Genomic DNA, 12260 nt, shown 5'->3' with positions numbered 1-12260 from the left:
CAAAATATACCATAAATGTATGGTAACCAAGTAGCATGGTGCTGGCACAAAAACATACACAGACCAGTAAAACAGAATAGAAACCACCAAAATGAACCCACGTTTTTAGCGCCAACTAATTTTTGATAAAGGTTCTAAAAACAAGTATTGAGGAAAGAATAATTTTTTCAAAAAATGGTATTGGAAAAACTGGATATCTACATGTGGAAGAATGAAATTAGATTCTTACCTCTTACCACATGCAAAAAAGTCAACTCAAAGTGAATTAAAAACTTAAATGTAAGGCCTCAAACTATGAAACTACTAGAAGAAAACATTGGGTAACGCTTCATGATAGGAATATTGGCAAGGTTTTCTTGAATAAAAACTCAAAGCATGGACAACAAAAGCAAAAATAGATTAATGGGATTACATCAAACTTAAAAAGCTTTTGCACAGCAAAATAATCAACACAGTGAAGAGACAACCTGCAGAATGAGCAAAAAAATAGTTTCAAAATATACATTTAACAAGCGCTTACTATCCAAAAAATAAGGAACTTCAATGCCACAGCAAACAAACAAACCAGCCAACAAAAGCAAATAACAAATAATCAGATTAAAAAATGAGGAAAGACCTGAATTTCTCAAAAGAAGGTATACAAATGGGGATATTCTAAACATGACTAAACATCAGTGAAAATCAAATATGATATTTAACTATAGTCGACATGACATTTAAGTTTAATTTTTTAGCAGAAAGTATGGAAGAATGAAGGTGAATCATTATCTAAATTTTCTTTATGGTAAAATATTTACAGATCTAGATATTTTCAATTGAATAATTATTTTAGTTGCCTCTGTGAGATTTTATGATGTAGCTGGGCCACGGGAAACTACATTTGCATTCATGTAAGTCATATTTCCTAGATCTCCAAAAATTGAGGATGCTGCCCTAATGGAAACAAGTCATAAATCTATAATATATAGATTTTTTATAAATAATAAATTGTTTATGCATCAAAAATTGTATAAGCAATTCTCACACATCTCATAGTACTTTAAGATTTTTGTGCATTACATATTGATACATCAAAGAAGCATTTTAGTTTTAAAAAGTGTAAACATAGTGAGGCTGGAGTAGAATCAAAATTCAGTCTCAAAAAAGTGTTAACTAAAAGTTAGGGTAGACTAGGTTTCTAAATGTTAACTCAAATAGTTGGTGATTGCATTTGCTCATCATATAATTTCTAACCTACTGGAATCAGTAGAATATGATATGAAAGTTCTGAAGTGATATAAATCTAGGAAAACATTTAGTGATTATAATATACATTGTTTTAATTTGCAAGTTAAAAAAACTCTCTACAAAGATATAGGTTGTTTTATATAGATTACAGTGATAATAGGTTCTATGTTTCAACTTGGCTAGAGTCCCAGTTTATTCAATCAAATATGAATCTAAGTGTCTAAGTGTTGTGAAGATGTTTTGTAGATGTCATTAAAGTTCATAATCAGTTGACTTGAAGTAAAAGAGATTATCCTAGATAAACTGGGGGGTCATTATTGAACCAATGAAAATGACTCAAAAATAAAGCTGAGAATTCACTGAAGAAGAAATTCTACTTGCAAACCGTGGCTTCAACTCATGCTCAGAGTTTTGTCCTGCCCTTCCTTAAGGATTACCTACGGATTATGAACTTCCTGGCCAGTCTTCAAAATCACATATGCCAATTCTTTCTAATAAATTCCTTAACCTATGTATCTCCTACTGATTTTCTTTCTGTGTATGAAGACTTATTGATACAGATTTAGATATCAGCAGTGATTCTAGAAAAACAACCTTAAGTTTCTTGAATTAGTTCTTGGTTTCTGTTACTATTATTTTATTCTGATTAGATTCAAAGAAATTATGACTCTATTTCCAGTAGTAAAGACAGTACTGACAGTCCATGACATGATGCGATAATACAGATAGGCAAAATATCACCATTGGATACTCTTAATCAAATACTCATAAAAGGTTCTGGGTGACCATATATTTGACAACATTTTTGTCAAACTGACGAGTATAATGAGATTGATTAGCTGCTCATAACTGCACTGGAGAAAGTAGAAAAAGAATAAACACAGAGTTTCAAATTCCTAACTCAAGTTCTATATAAATAAATTAAAAGCTTTTATGTCTGTCATAAATAAAACGCTTATCTCCTGTAGCCACAGGGCTGAAATTACTGAAGACCAAACCCAAAGCCTCATCCTGAGAGTGGCTAAATTGCATCAGACATTGAATTCTCAACCTTGCAATGCATCTTCAGTTAAATACAGGCATTAAATGAAAAGGAATGGGAGCCTGATTGGAATGGGAATACAGGAGCAGAAATGAGCGCACTAAGCAGAGATTCTGGATTCCGTATTTTACCTTGAGAATGTAAATGGTTTTTACAGTTTGTTTAGTTACCTTAAACACGGAGCAAAAGGTAGCCTACACTAAATCAAGATTAAATGCCAGAACTGCCTTGCTATACTGCAAAAGAAGATGTCTAAATGTTTAGGGATATTGGAATGTTATAGAAGATTTATAACGTAAGACTTGCTCACCTGTACCAAGAGCATCCAGAGAATACAACTTTCATTATGACCATAAGAACATAAGTTGTGAGAGGAGTCTCAGTATCCTTGAAGAACTCTGTAGTAGCTCTTCTCTTTAGGTCAAAGATAACAGTGGAAATTGCTACTAATTATCTGAGATCCTTAAATGTAACAGGGTTAATAGCATCCCAGGGTGACACTGGCCAAGAGGAGGTACCTAATTACCAAAGACCGTGTGGTTATGGTTACCGTGATGGAGAGTAATGTCAAAGCAGCAATCAAAATAGTCTGACTCACAGACACCTATTGTGTTTGCTTCTGGATCATGATATAACTAGAAAACAGATAGATAAGCAATATACTAATTTTACATTTTTTGGTATTATTATTTGGATGGGCTCTATTGCCCAGGCTGAAGTGCAGTAGTGTAATCTCAGTTCACTGAAACCTCTGCCTCCCAAGCTATCCTCCCACCTTAGAGTCTCAGGTAGCTGGAACTACAGGCGTGCACCACCTTGCCTCACTACTGTTTTTGTATTTTTTGTAAAGATGGGTGGGGGGTGGGTGTCTCACTGTGTTGTCCAGGCTGGTCTTGAACTCCTGAGCTCAAACAATTCACCTGCCTTGGCCTCCTAAAGTCCTGGGATTAGGGGTGTGAGCCGCCACACCTGGACAATATACTAAATTCTTAACTGATATGTATAAATGAAAATGTTTGGGTCAGAAGGAGTGAGCATGGCAAAGAGCCTATCTGCTGGCTCTTACATTACTTGTATATGTCATCTGTTGTACTAGAGCCTGAATTATACCAGCAAACAAAAATTTAGTGCTTCAATACACAACACCTGTGAAACCCACCTCAGGAACCTGTGTTTAACCAAGCAACCCATACAAAACCTTGGCCCTCTGAAAGCACCCTGAAGTCAGGTGAACAGAAGTTTTACTTAAATAGCCAAAACAGAGAATAACGGCTCCTTAATTTATTTACAGATATGAGTGAGTTTACAGACTCAGAGCCTCTTGATTAAAGGGGAGGTTGGGACCTCTTGAGTGAGGGTTCTGCTACATTGCTAAATAATGATACTTTAATCTTTCTCTCAGCCTTCCCAAAAGGGAACTAGGAACATTTACTAAGGTGACTGTGCAACGGGGAAAGGAAAATAATCTGAATTCTGGGGAATTATTTGACACTGGGTCTGAACTGACATTAGTTACAAGAGACACAAAATGTTAGCGTAGTTCATCAGTCAGAATAGAAGATGACAGAGACCAAGTAGGTATTAAAGCTGTTGCTCAGGTGTGTCTCACACAGAGTTCACTGTGTCCACACACCAATCCTGTAGTATTGCAGCACTCTTACAGATGTAGATTCATCGACTGAACAAATTAACACATTTCCTGGTACTTTGTATGCAGCTATTAATCTGGAAAATACCTTTTTTCTTACTACCTGGTGGTAAAGACAACCAGAGCTATACTTTCAGTATCCTGCCTCAAAGGCATATCAACTTCCCACACCTATGTCATTATTTATTCTACAGGAAATTTCATTGTGTTTTTCTTCCACAAGACATTATGCTGATTCATTCTTACCTTGATGATATTATGCAAATTTGACCTGTTGAGCAAGGAATGGTAGTTATTTAGCCTTACAAGGAATTTGTGTTACAGAAAGTGAGAAATTAATCTGACAAAAATACGAAGGCCTTTCACTTCAGCAACATTTCTAGGAGATCAGTGATGTGGAGCGTGTCAAGATATACTTTCTATAAATTCTTGCATCTGGATGAGTCAAAAAAGGGGCACAATGCCCAGTGAGTCTTTCTGGATTTTGAAGGCAACATGTTTGCCATTTGAGTGTGCTATGCCAGCTCATTATTGAGAGATCAAAAAATTGCTGAATTTGGATGGGGTCTACAACAAAATAAGGCTTCTCAATAGTTCCAAGCTGCCATGCAAGTTGATTCTACGCTTGAGCCATAGGATCCAGCAGATGCATTGATACCTTAAATGTCAGTGGCAGATAAAGATGCTGGTTGGAACTTTTGGCAGGTGCTTATTGATAAATCACAGAAAAGACCCTTAGGATTTTGAAGCAAAGCTCTGTTTTCCTCTGTGGATAACTACTATCTTTTTGAGAAACATCTTTGGCTTGCTATTAGGCCTTAGTTGAGACTAGAGACTAAATGCTTACCTACGAGCCACTGAGTTGGCAAACAACTAGAGTTGCTCATCATGAACTGGATATTTTTCTAACCCACCAAGCCATAAAGTTAGACTTTCTCAGTAGCACTCTATTTTCATATATGGAAGTGATATCAACCTATACCTACCTACGGCTTCCTGAAAGTTTCTTATGATCAGTTGACTCAGCAAAATAAAACCCAGGCCTAGTTTACATGATATGCCGGCAACTTCTGAAAGTGGACAGCTGAGCATGATGGGTCATTCCTGATAAACCCCTGAAGGAAAGTGGTAAAGTTGTTAGAACCTGCTTATATATTTTGCTTGGAAGAAACAATTGCCAGAGGTATTAGTAGATATTGATTCATAAGATCTAGCCCATTGTTTGGCTGGATGGTCAGGAACTTGGAAGGTATTTAATTGAAAAAATGGTGACAAGGAGGTCTGGGGAAGAAATATGTGGATTGACCTCACTTACTAGGCAAAGACTGAAATATTTCGTATCTATGTGAATGCTTATGAAAGGGTGAGCTTAACAGAGTAGGATTTTAATCATTTTAGTAATTTTCAAATTATTTTTGAAAATTACATGGATAAGATGACCTGTAATAGCTACCTGTCATCCTCTTTCCTTAGCCATAACTACTGCTGTTTAATAAGTTCTTAAAGTGGTTGCAGTGGCAAAATTGGAAGTTATGCAACATGAACTTTATCTGACCAAGGAGAGCTAGCTAGATACACTACTGAGTGTCCAATCTGCTAACAGCAAAGACCAAAGACCAACACTAAGTCCCTGATATGGCGCCACTCCCCAGGACGATCGGTCAGCTACCTGGCAGGTTGATTACACCAACCCACTTCTACCATGGAAAGGGGCCTCATATTGTTCTTACTGAAATAGACATTTAACTTTATTAGGTTGGTGCAAAAACTGTAATTGCTTTTTCACCAACCTAGTAGATTCAGATTTGCCTTTCCTGCATTCAATGCTTCTGACAAGACTAGCATTTGTGGACTTACAGAATGCCTTGTCCACTGTCACAATGTTCCACGTAGCATTGCTTCTGAGTGAGAAACTCACTTCATAGCAGAAGAAATGTAACAGTGAGCCCAAACTCATGGAATTCACAGGTTTTACCATATGAATGCAGCTGACTTGATAACATTGGAATGGCCTTTTGAAGGCTCAGTTATAAAACAAGGTAGTGGGAAATTTTGCAGTGCTGGGACAAGGTTCTATAGAAAGCTCCATGTGCTCTGAGTCAGCGTCAACATATGGTGCTGTTTCTCCCATAGCCAGAATTCGCAGGTTTAGGAATCAAATAGTCAAACTGAGTGTGGCAACATTCACTATTACCACTAGAAAGCGTTTACTTTCTTTACTTATGGCTTCATGTTTTGTTGGTTTAGATGTCTCAGTCTAAACCTCCACCAGGAGGCACAATATTGAGATTGTCACCTGCCACTTTGGTCTCCTCATGTCTCTGAATGAATAGGTAATGAAAGGACTTTCTATACTTACTGGGGTGATTGATCCTGACTACTAAGAAAGCATTAGTTTGCGGCTGGGCGCGGTGGCTCAAGCCTGTAATCCCAGCACTTTGGGAGGCCGAGGCGGGTGGATCACGAGGTCAAGAGATCGAGACCATCCTGGTCAACATGGTGAAACCCCGTCTCTACTAAAAATACAAAAAAATTAGCCGGGCATGGTGGTGCGTGCCTGTAATCTCAGCTACGTGGAAGGCTGAGGCAGGAGAATTGCCTGAACCCAGGAGGCGGAGGTTGCGGTGAGCCGAGATCGCGCCATTGCACTCCAGCCTGGGTAACAAGAGTGAAACTCCGTCTCAAAAAAAAAAAAAAAAAAAAAAAGAAAGTATTAGTTTGCTATTGCTACACAGTGAACGTAAGGAAAAATATTTCTGAAATACAGGTGTTCTAGTGTTGCTATGTCCTGTGATTAAAGTCAGTGGAAAATTACAACAACCCAGCTCCAGCAGGACTGCTGATGGCCCACTCCCTTCAGTAATAAAGATTCAGATTACCTCACCACACAGTGACCCATGATTAGCTGAGGTACTGGAATGATAGTAGAAGTAGTGGTTATAAATATTAGCTATGAACTCATAATCAGCTGTACCCGTAGGGACCATAATATTTATGAGCATTTATTCCTTTTATTTTATTTTATTTTATTTTTTTGAGACCGAGTCTTGCTCTGTCACCCGGGCTGGAGTGCAGTGGCACGATTTCAGCTCACGGCAACCTCTGCCTCTCGGGTTCAAACAATTCTCCTGCCTCAGCCTCCCTAGTAGTTGGGATTACAGGCACCCACCACCACACCCGGCTAATTTTTTTCATTTTTAGTAGAGACAGGGTTTTGCCATGTTGTTCACGCTGGTCTTGAACTCCTGACCTCAGGTGATCCACCCACCTCAGCCTCCCAGTGTGCTGGGATTACAGGCATGAGCCACTGTGCCCAGCCTTATTCCTTGTTTTTAATGAATATTTATATATATACACACACACGTAAATTTTCTTTTCCTTTCACATCTCTTTCCACCTAACATGAGATATATCACTAACAGTTGACTTTACACCACAGTGTTTAAGTTACAGGATATCAGGAGAAAAGTAAACATTGCATAAGGACCACAATCCTTCTCTGGGGAAATGGTCTTCTTTACCTGTTGATTCATAGACATAAGGAGACCAAAGTGGCTGGTGACAATCCCAATTTTTAGTTCAATGGGATCATTATTATGCCTCCTGGTGCATTTCTCTCTTTGGACTAAGACATCTACCCCAACAAAGCACAAACCCATAGCCATAGGGCACTTTTGGTTATACACAGGTAGTTAGATCATGTTAGCTTGAAAGTATGACTTTTTTTTTTACTGTCTTTATTTGGAGATTAAGCTTGGTGTTTACACATGTACATGGATGTCAAGTTGACAAGTGTCGGACTTTAATGGTCAGGCTTATAAATCAACTTGGCTATCATGCCATACCCAGTTATTCAATCAAGCACTTATCTAGATTGATGTAATTGGCATTCACAGTCAGTGGACTAAAAGATATTCCTAGATAATCTGGTGGGTCTGATTCAGTCAGTGAAAGTCTTTAGAATGGTACTGAAGTTTCCTGGAAGAGAGAGAATTTTGCTGTTAGAGTGAAGCTTTTATTTAAGGTTGAGAATTTCAATCTTTTCTTCCTGATGTACTACCCTACAGACCTTTGACTGCCTTGGGAGCTCCACAATTCTTTAAGCCAACACATTATAATAAATACTTTAATTTATATCTTCTACTTGTTCCATTTATCTGGTTGAACTATGACTGAAAAAGTTAGTTACATATTTGGTGGCATATCTAGGATTAAACAATAACACATACAATAAAATTACCACCAAAAATTTTGTAGTCTAAGTCTTACACTGAGTTACATAGATAAACATGTCTGTGCACTGGCCCATTTAAACTCATTCTGCAATTATTTTATACCAGAAAAAACCCCGACAAATTTATAGATCAATACAAAATTGAATAAACCTGACATTATTAATTTGCTTTAAAAATTGTTCTAGAAAAATATTAAGTGAACCCAATTAAAGACAACTGAGGGATATATGGAAAAGGTTTATGCAAGTTAAATGAAAATCAGTCTTAATCTTTAGAGATTAGAAACAATGAACCACATCAATATGGCATACACAACATTAGGAATGATAATTTTATGATACCATTCATGAGAAAAAAGAGACATAGCAGGAGAATAAAAATTAGAACTGAAAAGAAAAATAGCACCACATTGTGAATAGCAATGGTTCTTACATTAACAAAAGAAGTGATGGGGTTATAATATGCATGTTCATGAGCTCTTATACATGCATGCTCCTTAATCTCACTCAGTTTGAAGGATATCAAACCAACAACTTCTTAAGAAAGAAACACCAATCTCCTGACAGTCTCTATAGTTTCTGAAATTTATATAGGAATCGACAGAGAATTTTGCAAAATGAAATTCTATTTACTCTTCTGATCACAATTCAATATGAAAATAAAAGAGAAAAAGAAAAGAACATAAGGAAATTGAGCTAGGATAATACATTAAAAAAAAAAAAGCAGATATCATAACCAGTAACAATAAATACATCTTAAGAAGCAGTATGGTGATCCTTTCTATAAATGTACGTTCTTTTTTCTTAAAAACTGTGAAAGCAAAATCAAATGATTTGCTTTGTGCACCTGGCACCAGACACAATTAGTAATTTCTGAGTATCCTTAGGAAGCACAGCTCTTTTGGAGAATGTAAATGCTTTCAGCTCATTTCAATAAAAGACACTCTGTCCCTTTTTGCGACAATGGATTTGGAGCACTTAGATAAAACCAGCCTCCCTATGCTCAGAATGTGATTACAGCTGCTGTGTGGGCAGAGCACAGAGAACACAAGGGCCCTAGACATCAACCTGAGCCCTGTGATATGCTTTGGATTAACAAGAGGAAACCTAGGTGATGCTCAGATTTCACAAGCCAGTTGGTAGAAATGGGAATCACTCAAAAAAGTGGGGCTGCGTTCATTCTCAAAGTCGGTTGCAACAATCGCGTCAGGCTGCTGCCTCAGGTGCACTGAATTGCTAATTAAGGTCTTAGCATATAGAGATTGCAGCAATTTCAGTTGTGTAGACTAAAATGGAGAAAAATCTCATGAAACTACAGGAAGGTTTTTACTTAGCTCTTTCTCAAAATGACAAAATAAATTCTTGATGCTTTTTGTCTCTGCCTGCCTCTGAGTTATGAAAATAGCATTTTCAATTTCACACATTATCTCTTCAGCTATCATGAATAATGTGGTCCATTTTTCTCAAGTTCCTTGTCATCAGCAACACCTTGAAGCAAGTTGAAATTTAGATTGTTTTGCTCTGTTTTATTTATGTTTATTTAGAATGTTACACTCTTCAGAGAAATAACAAAATCTTTAAAATCTAAGATCTTGTTCAAATAGGTAAGCTATTTCTGCTTCTTTTAAAGTTAAGTATAACGTTATAATTAATAGAACAACAGGTGGTTTGTACCTCATTACCATAGAAAAAGTGAAATATTAGCTGTGCATACATCAAAAAATAAATCTCATAATAATTAATCTGAGGCAAAATGAATGATGGCAGATGTATTAGGTAAAATAGTTTTAGAAAATGTGTATAAAAAAAAAGGAATATATTCAAATGTTTGAAATTCAGAAGTATTAGGGCAGCTTCTCCTAAGCTGTATTCTCTAAGTTACTTTAGATTTTACACTTTAGTCTTTCTCCTGGCATTCCTGAAAGGGACCCAATAGACATTTACCTATGGTGATTGTATGTTAGAGAAAGGGAAATAGGCCAGGTGTGGTGCCTCCTGCCTGTAATCCCAGCACTTTGGGAAGCCAAGGCAGGTGAATCACCTGAGGTCAGGAGTTCAAGACCAGCTTGACCAAAATGGTGAAACCCTGTCGCTACTAAAAATACAAAAAAAAAAAAAAAATTAGTTGGCTCATGGTGTTGGGTGCCTGTAATTCCATTTACTGGGGAGGCTGAGGCAGGAGAATTGCATGAACCCGGGAGGCAGAGGTTGCAATGAGCCAAGATTGTGCCATTGTATCCTAGTCTGGGCAACAAGAGCAAAACTCCGTAGAAAGAAAAAGAAAGAAAGAATGAAAGAGAGAGAGAGAGAGAGAGAGAGAGAGAGAGAGAGAGAGAAAGAAAGAATTTTAAGGTCGAGTAAGATTAAGATAATCACCGAAAGTCATACTTGGTGGCCAGGGATGGTGGCTCACTCCTGTAATCCCAGAAGTTTGGGAGGCCGAGGTAGGTGAATCACGAGTTCAAGACCAGCCTGGCCAACATGGTAAAATCTTGTCTCTACTAAAAATACAAAAAAATTACAGGCATGTGGTCATACGTATCTGTAGTCCCAGTTACTTGGGAGACTAAGGTAGAAGAATCACTTGATCCCAGGAGGCAAAGGTTGCAGTGAGCCAAGATCACACCACTGCACTCCAGCCTTTCAGCCTTTGTGACAGAGTGAAGGTCTATCGCAAAAGAAAAAAAGAAAAAAAGAAAGTCATACTTGATTATGTCAATATATTTATAATTATTTTAAGTTTCCTTTTTCAATACACAAAATTTCAGATCCATCTCTGTCTTAAGATCTCTATTTCGCGCTGTTATTGAAAATACTAGAAAGATACTCTTAATGACTTTGCGAAGAAAATAGCCAATTAAAATATTTGCATAAATATGAAAATTTCTCAAAAAACTAAACATAGAACTAGCCTTTTATCCAGCAATCTCACTTCTGGTCATCTACCCAGGGGAAAAGTAAACATTATATTAAAAAAAAAAAAAAGCTTCTCTCAAATGTTTATTTCAGTACTATTCACAATAGCAAAGTCATGAAATGAACCTATGTGTTCATCAGCAGATGATTGGATAAATAAAATAGGATGTGTGTGTGTGTGTGTGTGTGTGTGTGTGTGTAAATACATATACTTCATGTTCTCACTTGTAAGTGGGAACCAAACAGTGGGTATACATGGACATAAAAAATGGAATAATAGACATTGAACACTACAAAAGCTGGAAGGATTGTAGGCTAGTAAGGTGTGAAAAATTACCTATTGGGTACAAGTTGACTATTCAGGTGATGGGTATAGTAAAAGCCCAGACTTCCCCATGATCCAATATAAGAAACATGTAAGAAACATACACTTGTACCTCTTAAATATATAACCATATTAGAAAAAAAGATTTGCACAAAGTGATACATTGTATACTACATTTTTGGTCCAATGTAATACAAGATAATAAGGCAAATAATAATGAAATTCTGCCTGTGGAAATAGAGTTGGTTTCACAGAGTAGACAGTGGACTCTTGAAGGACGGTAAAAGTTGGTGTTACAGGCAAGGCTGACTGTGTGTCCTGGCAAATGTGCTTTAAGTACCCATGTAGTACTTGATGCATATACTTCAAATATCTCACCTAGCTATAGGGGATGGATAAATATGTCTAAATATACGTAGATATAAGAAACCTGGTCTATTTATATAGACCTGAACTTATCTATAGCTGATGAATCTAGAGAGATATATTAAATTCTAAAGTTAGTTATTAAAATCTGCAACTTTGTAGCAGCTGGTATAACAACTCTGTTTTTGAACCTCTATTGACTCCCTTGAGCATCACTTAGATGTTCAAATTTCTTTCTTTTTGTGAGTGCAGACCTCTGTCTTGTAGGCACCAACTTGTATGTTCAATGGCTTATTTGTGCTCTCCACTTGACTGTCTAATACTTGAAATATATAAATCTAAGTTTTGCCAAATTCTGCTTAAACTTGAGTCTCCGTAATATAAATCATGGCAACTCCTTCTTTTCAATTGTTTATCCTCAAAGCCCATCATTCCTCCCTCCTCCCTTAATCTCAACCCCATATCCCATTTGTCAGGAAACACTGCTGGCTGTGCATTCCAA

This window comes from Cebus imitator, unplaced genomic scaffold (assembly GCF_001604975.1).
Source record: "Cebus imitator isolate Cc_AM_T3 unplaced genomic scaffold, Cebus_imitator-1.0 Scaffold12, whole genome shotgun sequence".
Classification (NCBI taxonomy): Eukaryota; Metazoa; Chordata; class Mammalia; order Primates; family Cebidae; genus Cebus; species Cebus imitator.
Note: the sequence above shows the minus strand (reverse complement) of the source record.